This window comes from Gopherus flavomarginatus, chromosome 1, assembly GCF_025201925.1.
Source record: "Gopherus flavomarginatus isolate rGopFla2 chromosome 1, rGopFla2.mat.asm, whole genome shotgun sequence".
NCBI classification, from domain to species: Eukaryota; Metazoa; Chordata; order Testudines; family Testudinidae; genus Gopherus; species Gopherus flavomarginatus.
Window position 1 is genome coordinate 89,515,487 of NC_066617.1, and position 19,805 is coordinate 89,535,291.

Here is a 19,805-nt window from a genome sequence, read left to right on the forward strand (position 1 = left end):
TCTGTGTGTTGGATTTGCTAGCCAGATTTTTGCATTCCCTCTGGGGGAATAGGAAAGTGCTTTTGGTTTCCAGGACTGGGAACGGAGAGGGGGAGTCACTCTGTTTGGATTCACAGAGCTTGTGTCTGTGTATCTCTCCAGGAGCACCTGGAGGGGGGAAGGGAAAAAGGATTATTTCCCTTGGTTGTGAGACTCAAGGGATTTGGGTCTTGGGGTCCCTAGGGAAGGTTTTTCAGGGGGACCAGAGTGCCCCAAACACTCTAATTTTTTGGGTGGTGGCAGCAGGTACCAGGTCCAAGCTGGTAACTAAGCTTGGAGGTTTTCATGCTAACCCTCATATTTTGGACGCTAAGGTCCAAATCTGGGACTAAGGTTATGATATGAGTAGCAGCGGTTGGGATATAGACAGAATCCAGAAGCCAGTAGGAATATTATATTTTTCTCTTCTCTGCTAAGGGCTTTTTAGCAGAGAGAAACAGTTGGTTTTAAAAGGGAACCAGAGAAAAAAAATTTTTTTTCTGCTCTCTCTGGCAGTTTGTAGCTTGCATCTTAAGCAAGAAACCATTAAGGTGCTATTAAGAGTCTTTTGTCACACAATAGCACTCCCATTGAGAGTCATACCAGCACTATATACATGCAAATAAAGTGGTTTTTCAGGTTTACTTAACATTGAAGATTAGCTAAAGGCACTGTTGCTAGGCAGACTCCAGGAGGCAACAGAGCCTGCAGTTCAGAAGATAAACACCGGAGGGCACCCCAACACAAGAAAACAGGAATCATGACTTCTAAGGCAAAAATTGAGGCCGAAGAGCAATTCAAAGAAGCTGAACACAGGCAACAGATGGAGATGAAAGAAAAGGAAGAAAGCATCAAACTGGCAGCCTTCCAAAGAGAACTGGCAGCCCAAGAGGCAGCACACAAAAGAAAACTAGAAGAAGAAGAGGTGGCCTACCGAAGGAAACAAGCAGAAGAAGAGTTGGCCCACCGCCGAGAAATGGAAAAGCACCAAAAAGAAATGGAAAAACAACAAAAAGAAATGGAAAAACAACAAAAGAGAATGAAGAGAAGGAAAAACAAAGAAAACATGAACTGGAGTTGGCAAAAGCTGGGCTGCATGTGCCAGCCAACCCTAACAACCCGGCGCCAATTATTGCTCCACAGCACAGGAAATTTCCCACCTACAAGGCAGGTGATGACACCGAGGCCTTCTTGGAAAATTTTGAAAGAGCCTGTCTTGGGTACAACATCCCCGAGGACCAGTACATGGTAGAATTGAGGTCACAGCTCAGTGGACCTTTAGCAGAGGTGGCAGCTGAAATGCCTAAGCAGCAAATGAATGACTATAAACTTTTTCAAACCAAGGCCAGATACAGAATGGGGATAACCCCTGATCATGCCCGTCAGCGCTTCAGAACCCAAAAGTGGAAACCAGAGGTGTCATTTCCCAAACACGCCTACTACATTGCAAAAAACTATGAGGCCTGGATAACAGGAAACAACGTTCAAACCTTGGAAGAACTGCACCTCCTCATACAAATGGAGCAGTTCTTGGATGGTGTTCCTGAAGACATCACACGGTACATACAAGATGGAAAACCCAAAGATCTCGCTGAGGCGGGGGAGATTGGAGCCAAATGGATGGAACTGGCAGAAAGCAAGAAAGCTACTGTCAAGGGGAACGATTACCCCAGGGGGCACACAGACCATAAACCCTACAACCGAGGACAGCCAAAGACCCCACATACCACCCAAGTAAAGCCACAGACACCCTACTCTTCCACCTCACCAGTCTCCAGTAACTCACCTCGGCCCAGTGACCCATCAGATGGAAGATGCTTTAAGTGTAATGAACTGGGACATATCAAGGCCAACTGTCCAAAGAACACCATGCAAGTGCAATTCATTACACCACCATCACACCAAAGATCCCCAGGCCCGGATGCCTCTCAAATACCCTTGGAGCGAAGGGAAAATTTGAGAGTGGGCGGAAAGAAGGTTACTGCGTGGAGAGACACGGGGGCACAAGTGTCAGCTATCCACCAATCCTTCGTTGACCCCAAATTCATCAACCCAAAGGCCAAAGTTACAATTTACCCCTTCATGTCACAAGCTGTAGACTTGCCTACAGCTCAACTGCCTGTCCAGTACAAAGGCTGGTCAGGAATGTGGACTTTTGCAGTCTATGACAATTATCCTATCCCCATGCTACTGGGGGAAGACTTGGCCAACCAGGTGAGGCGGGCCAAGAGAGTGGGAATGGTTACACGTAGCCAAACCAGGCAAGCTTCCAGACCCATTCCTGTTCCTAAACCGTCCACAGACGCCCCGTCTGGGTTACCAGAGACCCAGACCGAGGTAGTGGATCCAGATTCCATGCCAACCACTAAAACAGCCACAGCACCTCCAGTCCCAGGCCCGGAACTGGAACAGCAACCAGCACCAGCGATTGCAACCCCATCTTCAAACTCAACGCCAGTGGGCGCCAGCGAGCCAAAACTGGCAGAAGCAACAGACAGCCATACCCAAAAGGCTCAGCCAGAGCCTAAAATACCCTCAGGTGCACCAGCGGAGAGCGGTTCACCAGCAATGGAAACAACCCCATCACCTACATCGCTTCCAGAGGGACCAAGCCCAAGTCCACAGTCTGAGGAAAAACTGGTGACCCCAGCCTCAAGGGAACAGTTCCAGACTGAGCAGGAAGCAGATGACAGCCTTCAGAAAGCGTGGGCGGCGGCACGGAGCACCCCACCGCCTCTCAGCTCTTCTAATCGATCCCGGTTTGTTATAAACCAAGGACTTTTATACAAGAAAATTCTTTCTGGTGAACACCGGAAAGAATGGCAGCCGCAAAAACAGTTGGTGGTTCCAACTAAGTACCGGGAGAAGCTCTTAAGCTTAGCCCATGATCATCCCAGTGGCCATGCTGGGGTGAACAGAACCAAAGACTGGTTGGGGAAGTCCTTCCACTGGGAGGGGATGGGCAAGAATGTTGCCAAGTATGTCCGGTCTTGTGAGGTATGCCAAAGAGTGGGAAAGCCTCAAGACCAGGTCAAGGCCCCTCTCCAGCCACTCCCCATAATTGAGGTCCCATTTCAGCGAGTAGCTGTGGATATTCTGGGCCCTTTCCCAAAAAAAGACGCCCAGAGGAAAGCAGTACGTACTGACTTTAGTGGACTTTGCTACCCGATGGCCGGAAGCAGTAGCTCTAGGCAACACCAGGGCTAACACTGTGTGCCTGGCCTTAACAGACATCTTTGCCAGGGTAGGTTGGCCCTCCGACATCCTTACAGATGCAGGGTCTAATTTCCTGGCAGGGACCATGGAAAAACTGTGGGAAACTCATGGGGTGAATCACTTGGTTGCCACCCCATACCACCATCAAACCAATGGCCTGGTGGAAAGGTTCAATGGAACTTTGGGGGCCATGATACGAAAATTCATCAACGAATTCTCCAATAATTGGGACCTAGTGTTGCAGCAGTTGCTGTTTGCCTACAGGGCTGTACCACATCCCAGTTTAGGGTTTTCACCATTTGAACTTGTGTATGGTCACGAGGTTAAGGGGCCATTACAGTTGGTGAAGCAGCAATGGGAGGGGTTTACGCCTTCTCCAGGAACTAACATTCTGGACTTTGTAAGCAACCTACAAAGCACCCTCCGACACTCTTTAGCCCTTGCTAGAGAGAACCTAAAGGATGCTCAAAAAGAGCAAAAGGCCTGGTATGACAGACATGCCAGAGAACGTTCCTTCAAGGTAGGAGACCAGGTTATGGTCTTGAAGGCGCAACAGGCCCATAAGATAAAAGCATCATGGGAAGGGCCATTCACGGTCCAAGAGCGCCTGGGAGCTGTAAACTACCTCATAGCATTTCCCAATTCCTCACTAAAGCCTAAAGTGTACCATGTTAATTCTCTCAAGCCTTTCTATTCCAGAGACTTACAGGTTTGTCAGTTTACAGTCCAGGGAGATAATGCTGAGTGGCCTGACGGTGTCTACTACGACGGGAAAAAAAACGGTGGCGTGGAAGAGGTGAACCTCTCAACCACCCTGGAACGTCTGCAGCGGCGACAAATCAAGGAGCTGTGCACTAGCTTCGCCCCATTGTTCTCAGCCACCCCAGGACGGACTGAACGGGCATACCACTCCATTGATACAGGTAATGCTCACCCAATCAGAACCCCACCCTACCGGGTGTCTCCTCATGCCCAAGCTGCTATAGAACGGGAGATCCAGAACATGCTACAGATGGGTATAATCCGCTCATCTACCAGTGCATGGGCTTCTCCAGTGGTTCTGGTACCCAAACCAGATGGGAAAATACGCTTTTGCGTGGACTACCGTAAGCTAAATGCGGTAACTCGTCCGGACAACTATCCAATGCCACGCACCGATGAGCTATTGGAAAAGTTGGAACGTGCCCAGTTCATCTCTACAATAGACTTAACCAAGGGGTACTGGCAAGTACCGCTAGATGAACCTGCCAAGGAGAGGTCAGCATTCGTCACCCATGCGGGGGTGTATGAATTCAATGTCCTTCCTTTCGGCCTTCGAAATGCACCCGCCACCTTCCAGAGGCTGGTAAATGGTCTACTAGCTGGACTGGAAGAATTTGCAGTTGCCTACCTCGATGATGTGGCCATTTTTTCAAACTCCTGGCCCGAACACCTACTACACCTGAAAAAGGTCTTTGAGCGCATCAGGCAGGCAAAACTAACTGTTAAGGCCAAAAAGTGTCAAATAGGCCAAAACAGAGTGACTTACCTGGGGCACCAGCTGGGTCGAGGAACCATAAACCCCCTACAGGCCAAGGTGGATGCTATCCAAAAGTGGCCTGTCCCACGGTCCAAGAAGCAGGTCCAATCCTTCTTAGGCTTGGCCGGATACTACAGGCGATTTGTACCACACTACAGCCAAATCGCTGCCCCATTGACCGACCTGACCAAAAAGACCCAGCCAAATGCCGTTAAGTGGACTGATGAGTGTCAAAAGGCCTTTACCCAACTTAAGGCAACGCTCATGTCTGACCCTGTGCTCAGGGCCCCGGATTTTGACAAACCATTCCTAGTAACCACAGATGCATCTGAGCGTGGTATAGGAGCAGTGCTCATGCAGGAAGCAACAGATCACAACTTCCATCCTGTCGTGTTTCTCAGCAAGAAACTGTCTAAAAGAAAAAGTCACTGGTCAGTCAGTAAAAAGGAATGCTATGCCATTGTGTACGCCCTGGAAAAGCTACGCCCATATGTTTGGGGACGGCGGTTCCAACTACAAACTAACCATGCTGCACTAAAGTGGCTTCATACTGCCAAGGGGAACAACAAGAAACTTCTTCGTTGAAGTTTAGCTCTCCAAAATTTTGATTTTAAAATTCAACACATCACAGGAGCTTCTAACAAAGTTGCTAATGCACTCTCCCAAAAGAGTTTCCCAAAATTCAGTAGTTAAAAAGTGTTCTTAAAATGTAAAAGTCTGTTAGTTATATACTTAGTGGTATATGTAAAGGTGCATGTGTTGTATTAATCTGTTTATTTTCAAGTTCTAGAAGGAAATCGCCGCCAGTGAGCTTCCCCACTGTCTGCAATTTGGGGGGCGTGTCATAAACAGATAGCTAAGGGTTAATGTCTCTTTCACCTGAAGCACCTGACCAGAGGACCAATCAGGAAACCGGATTTTTTCAACTCTGGGTGGAGGGAAGTTTGTGTCTGAGTCTTTTGTCTGTCTGCCTGCTTTCTCTGAGCTTTGGAGAAGTAGTTTCTACTTTCTAGTCTTCTGTTTCTAAGTGTAAGGACAAAGAGATCAGATAGTAAGTTATATGGTTTCTTTTCTTTGGTATTTGCATGAATATAAGTGCTGGAGTGCTTTGATTTGTATTCTTTTTGAATAAGGCTGTTTATTCAATATTCTTTTAAGCAATTGACCCTGTATTGTGTCACCTTAATACAGAGAGACCATTTGTATGTATTTTTCTTTCTTTTTATATAAAGCTTTCTTTTAAGACCTGTTGAAGTTTTCTTTACTGGGAAATTTCAGGAAAATTGAGTCTGTACTCACCAGGGAATTGGTGGGAGGAAGAAATCGGGGAGATCTGTGTGTTGGATTTGCTAGCCAGATTTTGCATTCCCTCTGGGGGAATAGGAAAGTGCTTTTGGTTTCCAGGACTGGGAACGGAGAGGGGGAGTCACTATGATTCCTATGGGTACGGCACATAGAGCTAGGGTTAAGGTTCCTATGGGTAGGGCTTCCCGCCCCAGGGTTAGGGTTCCTAAGGGTAGGACAGTTGGAGCTAGGGTTAGGGTTCCTATGGGTAGGGCACCCCGGCCAAGTGTTAGAGTTCCTAAGGTTAGAGCACTTGGAGCTAGAGTTAGGTTTCCTATGGGTAGAGCTTCCCGCCCTTGGGTTAGGGTTCTTAAGGTTAGGGCCCTTGAAACTTGGGTTAGGGGTCCCATGGGTAGGGCACCTGGAGATAGGGTTAGGGTTCCAATGGGTAGGGCTTTCCACCCAAGGGTTGGGGTTCCTAAGGGTAGGGCACTTGGACATAGGGATTGGGTTCGTATAGGTATGGCCCTTGTAGATAGGTTTAGGGTACCTATGGGAACCCTAACTCTAGAGTGGGAGGAGCTACACATTGGAATCCTAATCCTAGCTCCAAGTGCCCTACTCATAGGAACTCTAAACCTATATCCAATATCCCTACCCTTGGGAACCCTAACCCTAGGGTGTAAAGCTCCACCCATAGGAAGCCTAACCCTAGCTCCAAGTTCTGTACCCATAGGAACCCTAACCCTAGTTCCAAGTGCAGTACCCATAGGAAGCCTAACTCTAGGGCGAGAAGCCCTATCCATAGGACCCCTAACCCTAGCTCCAAGTGCCCTACCCATAAAAACCCTAATGCTAGCTCCAAGTGCCCTACCCTTAGAATCCCTAGCCCTAGGCTGGGATGCCCTACTCATAGGAACCCTAACCATATCTCCAAGTGCCCTACCCTTCGAAACCCTAACACTAGGGCGAGGCGCCCTACCCATATTAACCCTTACCCTAGCTCCAAGTGCCCTATCTATGGGAATGCTATCCCTATCTCCAAATACTCTACCCACAGGAACCCTAACCCTAGCGTGGAGTGCCCTACCCATAGGAACCTAACCCTAGGCGGGGCGCCCTACCCATAGGAATCCTAACCCTATCTCCAAGTGCCCTACCCTTAGGGACCCTAACCCTTGGGCCAGAAGCCCTATCCATAGGAACCCTAACCCTAGCTCCAAGTCCCCTACCCATAGGTACCCCTATCCTAGGGCGGGACGTCCTACCCTTAGGAACCCTAAGCCTTAACTCCAGGTGCCCTCCCTTAGGAACCCTAACCGTAGGGTGGGAAGCCCTATCCATAGGAACCCTAACCCTAGCTCCAAGTGCCCTATTAGGAACCCTAATCCTAGGATCAGGTGCCCTTCTCCTAGGAATCCTAACCCTAGGGAGGGACGCCCTACCCATTGGAACCCTAACCCTATCTCCAAGTGCCCTAACCCCTACGGTGGGACGAGCTAACCATATTGCTGGAAAGGTATAACAAATGAGGTTCTGCAGGGGTCTGTTTTGGGACCGGCTCTGTTCAATATCTTCATCAACGACTTAGATGTTGGCATAGAAAGTAGGCTTATTAAGTTTGCAGATGATACCAAACAGGGAGGGATTGCAACTGCTTTGGAGGACAGGGTCAAAATTCAAAATGATCTGGACAAATTGGAGAAATGGTCTGAGGTAAACCGAATGAAGCTCAATAAAGACAAATGCAAAGTTCTCCACTTAGGAAGGAACAATCAGTTTCACACATACAAAATGGGAAGAAGCTGTCTAGGAAGGAGTATGGCAGAAAGAGATCTAGGGGTCATAGTGGACCACAAGCTAAATATGAGTCAACAGTGTGATACTGTTGCAAAAAAAGCAAACGTGATTCTGGGATGCATTAACAGGTGTGTTGTAAACAAGACACGAGAAGTCATTCTTCTGTTCTACTCTGTGCTGGTTAGGCCTCAGCTGGAGTATTGTGTTCAGTTCTGGGCACAGCATTTCAACAAGGATGTGGAGAAATTGGAGAGGGTCCAGAGAAGAGCAAGAAGAATGATTAAAGGTCTTGAGAACATGACCTATGAAGGAAGGCTGAAGGAATTGGGTTTATTTAGTGTGGAAAAGAGAAGACTGAGAGCGGACATGATAGCAGTTTTCAGGTATCTAAAAGGGTGTCATCAGGAGGAGGGAGAAAACTTGTTCACTTTAGCCTCTAATGCTAGAACAAGAAGCAATGGGCTTAAACTGCAGCAAGGGAGATTTAGGTTGGACATTAGGAAAAAGTTCCTAACTGTCAGGGTAGTTAAACACTGGAATAAATTGCCTAGGGAGGTTGTGGAATCTCCATCTCTGGAGATATTTAAGAGTAGGTTAGATAAATGTCTATCAGGGATGGTCTAGACAGTATTTGGTCCTGACATGAGGGCAGGGGACTGGACTCAATGACCTCTGGAGGTCCCTTCCAGTCCTAGGGTCTATGAATCTATGAACCCTAACCCTAGCTTGAGAGGCCCTACCCATTAAAACCCTAACCCAAGCTTCAAGTGCCCTACCCATAGATACCCTAACGCTAGGGCAGGGCGCCCTACCCAAGGGAACCGTAACAGTAAGTCTAAGTGCCCTAACCTTAGGAACCATATCTCTAGGTCAGGAAACCCTACACATTGGACCCCTAACCCTAGCTCCAAGTTCCTTAATTTCCCTAGGGTGGGACGCGCTAACCATACGAACCTTAACCCTAGCTCCAAGTGCCCTACCCTTAGGAACCCTAACCCTAGGGCAGGAAGCCCTACCCATAGGAACCCTAACCCTACGGCAGGGTGCCCTACCCATAGGCACCCTAATTGTAGCTCCAAGTACCCTTCCCTTAGGAACCCTAACTCTAGCTCCAAGTGCCCTAGCTTTAGGAACCCTAACCCTAGGGTGTGCGCTTTACCCATAGGAACCCTAACCCTGTCTCCAAGTGCCCTTCCCTTAATAACTCTAACCCTAGCTCCAAGTGCCCTACCCTTCAGCACCTTAACCCTATCTCCAAGTGCCGTTCCCTTAATAACTCTAACCCTAGCTCCAAGTGCCCTACCCTTCAGCACCTTAACCCTATCTCCAAGTGCCCTACCCTTAGAAATTCTAATCCTACCTCCAAGTGCCCTACCCTTAGGAACCCTAACTGTAGGGTGCGAAGCCCTATCCATAGGAACCCTAACCCTAGCTCCAATTGCCCTACGCATAGGAATCCTAACTCTAGGGCCGGGTGCCCTACCCATAGGAACCAATATTGGCAGTTTCTAGTAGCACTGGTCAAAATGCAGGAACTTTTCAGTTAATGGAAATTTTGCTATTTTGGAATTTAGGTTCATTACAATTGAAATCAAAACCTTTTTTTCTTCTTTTTTAATTTCATGCAAACAGGAAATTCTGAAGAAAAAGATATATAATGTCTCCAAAATGAAATACGCTTCCTGGGATCCTAAAAGCTGATGTGTGAAATGGATATTCTTTTCAGTTTAACTATTGGTAATAGAGAATAATTTCAAGAGCTGCAGGTGCTCCCAGGGTCTTTGGCTTGAGGGCAAACCTTCCATGCAGACTGCCCCGGACCTGGGGCTCCAGAACTTCCAGGCTTCTGGCTCTACAACAGGGAGCCTGGAAAGCCTGAGATCTATTGCTCAACCCATGGTTGTCAGGGCTTCGTCTTCCTTTTGCAAAGCTGAGACCCAAGCCCTCATTACAGCCAGGGCTCCCACAGCTTTTAGGATCCTGGCTTCATGGTAGGGAGCCTGGAAATCTTGGCATGGCTGGCTGCCTCTGAACCAGACCCTGTGATCCCAGACAGATCACTTGGCAAGCTGTCAAGACATCAAGTAGGGTTCCATCAGAACACCTAGCTTTGATTTGCTGAAAGTTCACTGAACCAGAAATTTTTCCAAAAACTAATTTGGGTGTGATGAATTACCATTTTCTGCATCTGACGAAGTGGGTATTCACCCACGAAAGCTCATGCTCCAAAACGTCTGTTAGTCTATAAGGTGCCACAGGATTCTTTGCTGCTACCATTTTCTGATGACCCTCTCATTTGTAAATAAATTTCTGACCAGCTCTAATTTCTAGGACCCTGCATAAGAAAGTAGGGGCTTCTGTTGAGCCACCTAGGTTCAGATATTAGACCCGTGCATAAAGATGCAGATAGGCTATTGCCAACTGAAATTTGTGGATTGATCTTATTACCTCCAGTTGACAGACAAGAAGGTTTGGAATGTCTCAAAAAGAGACATTGAGGAGAAAGTGGATGTTAAGGTTTTATGATTGCAGCTTGAGTTACCTGTAAAGTCAAAGTAAGGGAGAAGTTTGGACCATATATGTAATGTTTACATTGTGCTTAGAGCAGGGTGAAAACCCTCGCTTATTAGTGTTTGTTAAACACATAAGAACTTCTGAATAAGTTGAGAAATTGAATTGTGCAAAATTTGCTATACCTGGATTGTTACAACACTGATTGGCACTCACCAGGTTACTATACTTGGATCCAACCACTGGATCCCACATGCTGTTGGGCACTGTCTCTGGGCCTCTTCTAGGTACAGTTTCAGGATGTAGAGCCTCTGTCTAGTACCCATACTTGAGAGATGGGGACTCTGCAGTCCAACTGTCTAGACCCTGAAACTCGTGCCAGCTCATCCAAACCTCCCTCATAGCTCTTGCATGCTCCCAAAGTTCCACCAAAGCAGTAGACCCTCTGGATTACTATTTTCCCCTTCAGGGGCCATGTGACAATGAAAGGGAGGGACATATAGATTTAGCAACAGAATCTCTAAACCAATTACATTTGTCACATGGACAAAGTGCAAGATATATAAAGAGCTATGAAAAATAACAAATCCTGCACGCAAAACCGTGCCTCGGTTTCCTCACCACACCAAGAGCCCTTTGGGTTTTGGTCAGTGTTCTTTGGTCAGGACCTCTCCTCTTCTCTTCTCTTCTCTTTCTGCCCAGTGTTGCCTTCATCTACTTCTGGTTTCTTCTCCCTCCAAAATGGCAGGTGAGAGAGCCTTCCTTTTATAAGGTTCAAATCTTCTCTTCCTGCTCCTCCCCTCCAAATCAGGTGACTCTCCTCAGTGGCTTCAAGTCTCTTATCAGGTGCTCTTTGTTATAAGCCCACTTGGTTGATCTGGTTCCTCTGGTGGCAGTTAGCTTGTTGTCCTAATGTGCTTCCATTTGAATGGGAGACCCTCCAGGTTAATGACTCTTGATTGCTCTGCACTGTTAGTTCTTTGCTAACACCCCTTGGAATCCGAGGCCAAGATGAAGATAAAAATACAATAGTGAAAATGCACTCAAAATGGTGTTCACAATGCTGTTTTTCCTCCAAAACCAAAACTGTTATAAACAAAAATATCTTGGAGATATTTTTAGCAATAGAAGGACCATTACAGGGTTTGATAGTACATGAATTGTTTCTCTGACTTCCTATTATTTGTTGCTATAATCATCTGTGTTCTTGATGATAATTCTGCAAGACAGCACTAGGAGATGACCTGTCTTCCCAATGCTTGATATAAATCCCCATTGATTCAAACTGAGTTCAGTTGCAGTGAGCTTAAATGCTAAAATGCTGGATACATAAGGCAGCCTACTGTTTGATACCAGAAAGTTTTAACGTTGGTATTCTCCCACATCTTCCCCATCCTAATTGAAATCCAATCAGCACTGCACCATTACTGGATGGCAAAAGGCTGCTATTAGAAGGCTGCTATTAGATTTACATAGCGCAATTTTGTACATAAAAATGTTATCGACTGCAAGTATTGCACCACATCAACATGCGTAAAATAATACTGCAAACTTCTTAGTCAATGAAAAGCATCCCAATCTTACTTAAGGGAAGGCAGTGGAAGTTTCTTAAGGTCTTTTAGACGTGCAGGCTAGAAGTACTACTCTTTATCCATAGATATGTTAGGAAACTGGCCAAAATTCCACCCCAGCCCAAAATTTGTCCACCTTATAGCATGCTTAATTACCACATAGCTTTTGAACTGGATGATATTACTGACTTCGGTTTCATTATTCTCTTGCTGTTCTCTGACATCTTCATATATTTAACCTGTCTGGATCCTTCCTGTGCATCTGAGGTATGATACTTCTACTCTAGTCCAACATCTTTTTTAGAGGGTTAAAACAAAACCACAAATATTTGAAATTCTTGGTTGAGGACATGCACTCTTTACAGTACCAGCAGTGCTTTCAGGCATGAGAACACAATGATGAGCTTGAGGTAATCAAGTTCCTGAAAACAAATCCATACACACCAGACTTTACTCACACATAAAATCCCAGGATAGGACCCATGCGGCAATAAGTAGTCCATATACATTGATGAGTTTTGCAGGATTTGGCTTATAGTTGTTGAAAGATTCCACTTTCATGCTCCTCTTGCCTGTTCAGTCAACATTAGCTTGGTCTCCTCCATTCCAGCAAATCCAGCAAAACACTGTTCTGTTATCCACATATTTATTCACAAGAGTTCCTACATTAATAAAACACCTGAACATGTTTCCTTCCAATAACCTTTATGTAATGAAAAGAGGTAAATGATGATTATGATGCTGTATAGTAGGTAGCACTTCCATCTTTAGCCAGTCATCTGAAGAAGATTTTGGTGGCTTTTACTTTTCAGCCCACCTCCTGTAACCAGTCATGTTTCTTTGCCTTTGCAGATGGTTGCATAGATGAGGAGACTCAAAAAGATGCTGCTAACGTAGAGTAGGTACGCTATCAATCCTAGCGGACCCTCATGAAACAGAGAGGTCTCCATGACCTCTCTCCAGGATAAGCCCTAGAGTAGAGCTCTGGCCTGGCAGTGGGTACAACCAGGAGGCTGATGACCACTGATGTGGAAACACGATAAGGATCAGGGAGGGCTGTGAACTTCAACCCTAGCCCCTGTTTGAAATTTTGGAGCTCGTGGAGAGGGGACCTCATTCTTCTCCCTCCACCTTCACAAGACAGAGTTAAGATAGGGCAGATAGGAAACATCTCAGACAGCAGTTGGGTACTGACTGTGTGCTTCACAAGCTACGCCCCTTCTCCCCATTATGGTTGCCAATGTGGGGTATGAGGACTCATTGGAAGGTCTTTCAGGTAGGCTCAAAGTTTTTCCAGATTTTTTTTAAAAAAGTCTCTCTGTACCTTGATCCTGTGGGGTCTGAAAAAGATTTGCGTTTCTGCCAGGCAAATTCCTCTGGAGGACTTTGAGGCATCAAAGGAGTCAGTGTCATTTATTGTAATCCTCTCTGAGTTGGACAAGCAAGGTCTGTCTCCATCAAGAAAGAGTATTTTAAGCTCACACAGAATCTTGATATAGGCCTGCCAAATCACTTTGATGCTGAGTTAATCAGAGCCCTGGGATAAAATGATACCAACCTTGCCTTACTGAAGCCTGTGCCTTTCACTGCTATTTAACTTATTTCATTGGACACTAATTCTTCATTTAAAAAAAACGTTATTTAGCTAAGAAAGGAGATGCTTTACAGAGGACTTGGCAGAGAAATTCAAAATTCTGGCAGGTAGGATAAAAACTTGCTAGTTCCTTCTTTTTCTCCTACCGTACGCTGATAAATTTATAGCCTGATGAAAAGAGGAATCTTAGATTTTTGGGACCACCTGCAATTGGCATTTCTATGAGGGACTCAACTGTCTTGACTCTTATCCAGGAAATCCTACCTTGTGCACAGTTCTTGTTTTAAGTTAAGGTTTGGAATTTCAGTCCTGACATGGAGGTTAGTGGGTACCAGTTAACAATTCCAGTCAAAGCAGAGAAGTATTGCCTCTTACTTGTTTTAAATTTAATGGTCATTAACTTAGCGTATTACAGGAAAAGGTAAAAAGAAGGGACTGAGTTTCTCATTCAACTTCTGTATAAACTATCTCCTTTCCTGGCTAAGTAACATCACTTCATTTGTTAAAAATGAAGGGTGAAAGAGATTTAAAAATATTTGCACATATTTTCACTATCTGTGAGTTGGTATAAATTCTACAATATATTTTTGTATAGAAGTGGATTTTATTGTTGAAGTTGTAAAGGTTATTTAATCAGTGAAAGGCTAAGGTTATTCAAGTTTTTAAAAATCCAATGAGACTGATAGATACTTATACAATATATACAAATGTATAAATGAACTTTGAATTATAGAAACTTTGTATAGAATTGGAACGAGAATGTGAAGATGAGGAATTTGAGCATGACAGCTTCTGAGTGATATGGGAAAGAACTTACTGACATTAAGTGGAGAGATGTGGAACTGAAGGAACTGTTTTAAAATGTGCGAGGGGCAGTTTTAAAGGAACTTCATGAATAGAGAGATTTGCCAGTTCTTTGTAGGAAACTTTGAATTGGATTGTCTGTGCTTTTGTTCGACTATAGAAACCTTGATTTACAAAAACTTTGCTTACGGGTGAGGCAGCAGTTGGGTGTGTGTGTGTGTGTGAGGGAGCTAGGGGTGGGGGGTGCTTACCTCGGGGTAGGGGCCCCTGGCTCCCACTGGTATGACTCTGCAGCTCCTAGGCGGAGGGGCCAGGGGGCTCTATGTGCTGCCCGCACCTGCAGCCCCACCCCAGCAGCTTCCATTGGCTGTGGTTCCTGGCCAGTGGGAGCTGCACAGCCAGTGCTTGTGGCAGGAGTAGCATACAGAGTCCCCTGGCCCCTCCATTGACTAAGAGCTGCAAGGACATGTGGCAGAGTTGGGTAGGGAGCCCATGAGCCCCAGCACCAGCACCAGCAGGGGTCCCAGCCACCTCCCCCAGCACTAGCGGGGTCTGGGCCACCTCCCCACAGAGCACTCGTGCCCCCCACCCAAGTTTTAGTTAGGGGTATTTGGTAAAAGTAATGAGCCGTGAATTTTTGTTTACTGCTTGTGACTTGTCCATGACTTTTACTAAAAATACCCGTGACTAAAACATAGCCTTACCTAGGTCTTTTAGTGAGACCTCTTAAAAAACAGGGATTTTGGATGAGGCTGTAGTATACTGGAGTTCATTTGTATTAATAAAGGAGACTAGTCCTTTATATTCTGAGTTTCATTCCACTTCTATTTGAATGCTCTATTTCTCCCTCTCCTTGGCACTCATGCCTACCAGTTAGGCAGACACCATGAATGACATTTAAAGCAAACATAGAACGTATAGACTTTTAGAAATTCTCCACACTAACTATAGGGTTGAAGGTAGCAAGAATATCATGTAGGATCAGGACTTAAAAAGGACTTTGGACAGTGAGGAAGTTGAGAGAGCTGCTTAAAAACTGGATGTGGTTTATCACAAGGTACTGTAAATATAAGGAGCCCTACTTCTGTTTTTTGTTTTTTAAGAATGTTTGAGCCAAGCAATAGGACTTGCATCCCACTCTTCTTGCACATGACGTGACATTGCTAGATCAGCATTTCAAGAGTTAATGAAGAATGCAGCAATTATTAGAAAAATAGAACTGCCTTCCTTGACCTAGAAATTCTTGTTTTAGATTTGTTATATGTGGGTTTCTCTGGATTCCTTTTTGTTATGCTTTATTGGTTTCAGATTTGTACTCTTCTAGCTAAATGTCCTTTTCAGCGTGCTTTTAAAGCCTCTGTTGTGGAGAACTCAGGACCCTGTATCCAATGGCATTTATCATAAATCATCCATTCCAATATGGCTTCTATTCTTAGATTCTGGTCTTCCTGAACAAAACAAAGTATAAAGGGAGATAATATTTGAAGTGCTTCCCATAAATCCTTGGGTAGAGAGAGGGAAAATTAATACCATTTTCTTGATACAGATATATGGGTTTCCCTAAACTATCTTCATAGAATGACAGGTTTTAAGGCTAGAAAGGAACTATCATGTTCATTTAGTTTCACCACCACCACTGATGTTAGTTTTGTGCTCACCACTGAACAAATAACTTGCTTATTAGCAAAGCACATTTTTCTATCCTCTTTCACTGGCAAAATGCTACGTAATATAAACATCATGAGTTAAACAGTGGACTTTCAAAATAAAGTGTATCTTATTTGTCATTGCCAATGTGAACTAGACACTAAATATATGCAAGTTTAAGGTGTGGTATTTCTCCCCTCCGCCCCTCATAACCTTTCTTTGTTTGTTCCCTAACTCCTGTGGTATGATAGTTCCCTATTTTAAATATGTTAGTAAAGAACATCTCCAGAGATGGTTAGCATTTGTCAGCTCTCAGAATGACAGATTCTGTTCATTCTCGGAGGCAAGTCATTTTCCTGTTGAAGAAAAGGGAGAATAATCTTGACCCACAGTAATATGTGTTGAGAAACATAACACACTAGGAAAATGTACCAATTACTTGGCTGCAAATTGTCTTACTTCTGTAAGATAGGCAATCATAACATTTTTAGACAGTCTTTTTAACAATTTCATTACATAACTCCCGCACATGCAAAGTTAAACTTGATGTTTGTTAAACTGGGTGAATGTTCCATCAACTATTTGAGTAACACTGCATTGGGTTAGATATGTCCTAATGCTTAAGATTTCCAACCAGTTGGTGGCTCCTATCCAAGCCCAGTAACAAGAACAGTTGTTTTTCACTGTACTAGAGAGAGAGTGAGCAGACAATATAATCTTTGGTGCATAAATGCACCTGAGAAGATCTGGCACACAGATGCTACCCTCAGCATGCACGTTCCTTTGACCTTGCTGAACAGCTGTAAGTGTGTGAAAGAGCTCAGTGGCTCTGCTTACACTACTTCCCACCATGGGCAGCTGTAAGAGAGTTTAACCTTTCTCATTGTAAAATGAGCCCAGAACAAAGTATTCTGGAATTTCTAAAGAATTATTCTTTACTTTGTTTAATGACACATTTCCTCTTGTGTATCTTCATCTCTCTCATTCACTTACTGTACATTAGCTGGCTGTTTAAATAAAATTTCTAATATCCAGCTGCGTAGATGGAGCAAGCAGGGTGAGGAGCAAGCGAAGTGAGAGTGTATGTGCATGTGTGCAAAGCTAGTTATTCATGAAGATGAGAAAACCAATTCTAATTTTAAGAACATTCTAGAATGGTTTTGTTACTATACATACTACAATTAGAGTTTGAAATTCCCCCATAATTTATTATATAATTATTTACATATGCTATATATGTTAAACTAAAACACTTTGAGGAAATCTGTAGTTATATTAATCAAGTTGCTTAATTACGTATAATGGATTTTTTAAAATACTGCAACCTATTGAAGCTACCATATTCCTAACAAATTCTGTTCACTTTTTAGTTTTGTTATTTCCTGTTTAGTTCAGAGGAAACTTATTAAAATAAACCACTTAATTATTTAAAAACTAAATTATTTGAAATGTAGAAAGAAAAATAAATTTTATTCCATTTTAAGGATTGATTCTGTTTAGAAAGCAATTAGACAAATCTAATCTGTGTTTTTTTAAAGACACTTTGTACCACAGGCTACTGACAAGAGAGAGTCATATCAAAGCATTTTACTTTGTAAGATTTCCAGCATTTCTGGTGAAAGTAATTCAAATACATGTCTTCCTCTACTATATACAGTACATTGCCAGGATAGATAATATCATGAGCTCCTTCAAGGACAAAGATTCATGATAGTAGATCTTTAAAAAGAAAAGAATGAACTGGACTGAGTCTGTTCTGTGATTCATAAGCTATTAACCTACGTTGATGGATATTGTAGTTTCTCCCCAGGGCAGTTATAAGTTCTATAGGCCCCTATGTAAAATAAGATACTTGAGTTTATCCAGCCTCATCCTAACTATGATTATACTCTGCACCCATCCCACCCTTCTGTGTATTCATGATGTTCATGGTCACCTTCTGGTTGTGACATCCTCCCTCTGATTTATGATGATTTATATTCTCCTTTCTCTTGACTATCTTGCCAGGCTCCATGGTCTATGGTAATCACGCTACATGGATGCTAGTGATAATATTATCACTATTAGGTGATGGAAAATAGCAGCAGCTAGTGAATAAAGCAATAGGAACTATTAACAAAGTAGAACAATCCAAAATAATTTAACAAGGAGGTCAGAAGAAAGCTGAGTGAGAGAAATGAACTAGGGCTAAGAGTAGAGAACAAAACAAAAATTTATCTTGTTTTGTGCCTCAGGAATACAGGGTAGAGGTATTAGGCTACCACTTTCCCTCCCATCTGGACAGAATGTTTCATGCTCTTGAGCTGCATTGCTTTTCCTCAGTCTACATTAATTAGTTTGATTCCTGGTTCAGTAGAGATCAAGCAGAAATGTGCAGCTACAGAAGAATATTTTCTTGTGTCTTTTGTGGTTTTTTCTTTCTTTTCCGAAAGTTATTTTCTTTTAAATGAACAAGCCCAGAGTTGCTGCATATTTCTTTCACAACCTCTTCAATGGAAGAAGTTCCTCAAATGCATCATATACCGATAGCATACTACTGGACTCTATCAAGACCCCACTTTGCTTGGCTTGCAAACTAGCCCTGTGCCTTTGTGAAGAAGTGTTGGTTATCTATCTGTTGGTTTCTCTAAATAGTAACCTGTGGAGCTACTGCAATGAATCTGAGCAGTAGCAGTTTGGCAGTGGGAGTTGGTGATGCATCCACTACTGCTATATTGGCTCTCAACTGGAGGGTGAGATGGCAGACAGCCAGGAGGAGATGGGTGGATGGAAGGGATGGTTGGAGACCTGGAAGGACAGTAATGGAGGCAGTTGCCTCGTGTCCGAGCTGGGGATTCCAGAGCTGCCTGTGTGAAGTTGGGTCTGTCTCTATTTGAGTAACAGAACTTGCATATATAGTGTTGATAGAGAAACAAATTATATCAGTTTTGACTCTGTAACATCCATTTCTCTCCAACTGTGGAAATGTGCTGCAGTGTTTTGAAATGGACCACTACTCAATAGAAGGGCAGCATCATGGAGAGAAGGTAGTAATTCAGGGGGTGCAAAGCCCTTGGTTCCAACTGATTTCACCTACTTGACAAGGTGCAGGCCTGTACTACTGTCAAGTATCAGGGGGTAGCCGTGTTAGTCTGTATCCACAAAAACAACAAGGAGTCTGGCGTTAGTCTTTAAGGTGCCACCAGACTCCTGGCCTGTACTACTGTAACTGAGTCACGGGGGGGAAAAAAAAAGAAGGTAAGAAGATCTCTCTTTTGTGTTATCCTAACTAGCGAGGGACCCAAGCTAAGCAATTCAGATGAGAATTTGGTTCAGAATTCAAACTTAATCAAACGACAGGGCTGTTTTGGATTTGGTGTTATTGTTAAGGCCCATCCGCAAGGACAAGTTCATAGCAATACATAGATTTACAAAACTTTCTAAAATGTTGACATAACTGGAACACAGAGTTGCATCTGTTTTAATGATTTACAAAAACCCTAATGTTCAACTTCATTAATGGCATCCAAACTTTTTGTCATTTAATGTTCACTGAAGAATGACTCACTCTTTGATGTCTAATGGCTTTTTAAGAAGCTGAACTCCAGCTGGAATTTTGCAACTGTTGTATTTGAAGTCATAACGCTCCTGAAGAATTCCAGCAGGAATAAATCTATTTTTATGAGTTGTTTTATGTATATTTTTTGGTTTGACTAATCCAAGTTCTAATTGTCATTAGTGGTATATATCTATATTAATACACAATACCACCTTTATAACTCTATCCTTATAATCAGACAATTTTCAAGGTTACACAAGTGTTTTATTTGAATCTCATTAAAGTCATTTATATTAGGAAAGA